Source organism: Lipotes vexillifer, unplaced genomic scaffold, assembly GCF_000442215.2.
Source record: "Lipotes vexillifer unplaced genomic scaffold, Lipotes_vexillifer_v1.1 scaffold223, whole genome shotgun sequence".
Lineage (NCBI taxonomy): Eukaryota > Metazoa > Chordata > Mammalia > Artiodactyla > Lipotidae > Lipotes > Lipotes vexillifer.
In genome coordinates this window covers 99,316-102,406 of record NW_006788663.1, presented here as the reverse complement: position 1 = coordinate 102,406, position 3,091 = coordinate 99,316, and positions in this window count along the sequence as shown.

Here is a 3,091-nt window from a genome sequence, read left to right as displayed (position 1 = left end):
CTCTGTCCTCCTCCTGGCCTGCCCCATGGAAGAGACTTCCTGCGTCCCATCTCTGGGCTCCCTGCCTGTTCCTCCCTCTGGCAGATCCCTTCTCCACCCAGCACCTCCCTGCTTTGTCCTCACCTGCTTCCATCCCCGTGGAAACACGTTCAACTTCCTCCCCCACCCCTCCGATCAGCAGTCCCCCTGCCTCCCCTCCACCCTGAGCCTCAGGCCCGGCTCACCAGTGCCCCCACCTCCCACAGCCCACCCCCACCCCTGCCCTGCTCTCCAGACACCCCTTTCCTCGGCTCCCTCCCATCTCTTGGGCCACAGGAGCCACTTCTCCTGCCAGAGTTGTTAGTGTCCCCCCTCCATGCTCCTAGCTGCTCTCACGCTGTCTGCTCCAGCCTGTTCTGGCTCCAGCAGCCAAGTGCCAATCCACACATGGCCTCTGCTGCCTGGCCAGCTCTTCTGGGCTCCATTCACCTGTATCTGGTGGCCCCAGGCCCAGCTGCTCTGGGGAGGACAGGGTTTGGAGCCTGGGACAGACTGGCTCCCTCTCAAGTCTCCGCAGGCTTTTATGGAGTGTGCCATCCTCTCCGTGCATCTTCACCAAGTGTCCATCTTGCCCGTATTGCATTCCACATGGGATGGGGGCTCACTCTGTCACACTGAGAGAATCCATCTCTCTGCCTGGAAGAAAGTCGTCCTCTAGAGCTGCCCCCAGTGCATCAGAGACTGGAGAGGCAGAGACACACCGGGACAGGATGGTTGGAAGAGCTGCGTCATCCCTTCCAAGCTAGGTAGCCTTGGGAAAGTTCTTGCCACTCTCTGAACTCAGTCTACTTACCTGTCAGTGGGGACATACCACCCACCTCATTATGGGGACAGTGTTTGGCCTGAGCCTTGGAACAGAACAGGCATCCAGTGACTGGGAAGGTGGCAGGATTTAAAAACAGCTGGGCAGAAGTCAGGGCCATTAGCTGCCCCTTTGCCATACGTGTCCCAGGGCTGCTGCACTGACATCCAGGACTTGATCCAGGGTTAAAAATGTCAAAGGCCGCCTCACTGCACAATCTTGAGTCCTCTGTTGCCGCCTTGAAAGTCCATTTCATGCCAAGGGCAGAGAGCAGGTGCCAAACAAAAGCAAGGAATCATATCTATTCATTGAACAAACTTTCCCTGTCTCGTACTGCATGCACGGCCCTGTGCTGGGCGCTGACTCAGATCCACCAGACCCGCTATCCCTGAGGAAAGCTTATGGATTTGCGTGAAGAAGGACATGCAAACAGAAAAATAACCCTCAAGGTGGTCGCAGCTGGGACAGAAGGAAGCCTGGGGCTGTGGGAGCCCGGCCGGGGAGGTTCCAAGGAAGCTAGCACAAACTCACAGATCCCAAGAAATAGGGAACTTAAGAGCCCAGATCCTGGGAATTCCCTGACGGTCCAGTGGTTAGGACTCAGCACTTTCACTGCGGGGAGGCCCAGGTTCAATCCCTGGTCCAACTAAATCCTGCGAGCCACGGGTGTGGCCAAAAGAAAAGAACCCAGATCCAAAATATGTGAGGCTTTCTGAGCACCAAGAAGAGGCAATGAGGTGTGGTCCCATTGCTGGGTATCAACGGGACGTGCGGGCGGGGTGGGAAGGTGTGGATGACACCCCGAAACGCACTTGTTCTGCCAGATTCATCTCATCAGTGAATCCCTTAATGCAGCGGTCCCCAACCTTTGTGGCACCAGGGGCGGGTTTTGTGGAAGACAGTTTTCCACGGACGGGGGTGGGGGTCGGTTTCGAGATGATCAGGCATTAGATTCTCATAAGGAACATGCAACCTAGGTCCCTCGCATGTGCAGCTCACAGTCGGGTTCCTGCTCCTATGAGAATCTAATGCCGCTGCTGATCTGACAGGAGGCGGGGCTCAGGCAGCAATGCCAGGGATGGGGAGCAGCTGTAAATACAGATGAAGCTTCGGTCCCTTGCCTGCTGCTCACCTCCTGCTGTGCGGCCCGGTTCCTAACAGTACACGGACCGGTACCCATCTGTGGCCTGGGGGTTGGGGACCCCTGTCTTAATGGACCAGAGAGGGTCACGGAGCCAGATTATACTTTCATGTCTATAAGGTTGATTTTCTAAAGGTGGGGTAGGGAAGGGGCATCAGGGTGTAGTACAATGAGCTCAGGCCAGGCCTAACCCTGACTCTGCCATGTACCATCTGTGTGACCCTGGGGAAGTCACTCTCCCTCTCTGGACCACAACTTTTTCATTTATAAAGTGGGAGCATTCATTCCCACCTCCAGGGCTGTGCTAAGGAGGAACAGAGATCATGCATAGGGATGCACTGGCACGGGGCTAAGCATAGCGTAGGGATTCAGCAAACGTCACTTTTCTTTCTTTGCTCTGAGAGAGCTGGACCATGCCCAGGACACACTGCCCTGGGGAGTGATGGCAGCCTGAGCAGCCGGGTGTGGAGGACACTAATGTGTTTCAGAGACCCCGGGACTGAGGCAAGCTGCTCCTGGGACAAAGCCACCTGCTTCCTCCTCCTCATTCCCACAGTTTTCCTTTCTGGAAGAAAGGCCCCTCGGGAGGGAGAAGGAGCAGTGGGAAGTGGAGAAAGGGGCACGGCGTGGTGGGCGGAAAGGGCTCACACCAATATGTTTTGGTGGTGGTTCTTTCTCTTTTGGTCTCTGAGCTGCTGTTCCTGACTGCAAGCTTGGGGACAGGCGGGGATACCCCAGCCTAGATGGGCCACTGGGGCACTAGGCCTGGAAGGGGTCCTGGACTTTGGAGGTCAGGGCTTCAGACTGCTCCTGGGGAGACCTTGGGCTCAGCTTTCCTCCTTTCTAGGCCTCAGCAACAGAGAGGATTTGGACAACCTGAGCCCAAAGATCCTTCCAGCCCTAACATTCCAGAGCCAGGGTGTGGGAGAGCAAATCTGCATTCCAGGCTTTTCTCTGCCACCCACTCGGCTTTGGGAGACTCTCAGCTTCTGTCTCCTCGGTTTCCCTGTCTGAACAATGAGTGGGCTGATCTTGGTGATATAAGGACATCATGGGTCCTGTCCATTGTTCTGAGTGTCTCCTGGGGTGGCATTCTAGACCTCTTTCCC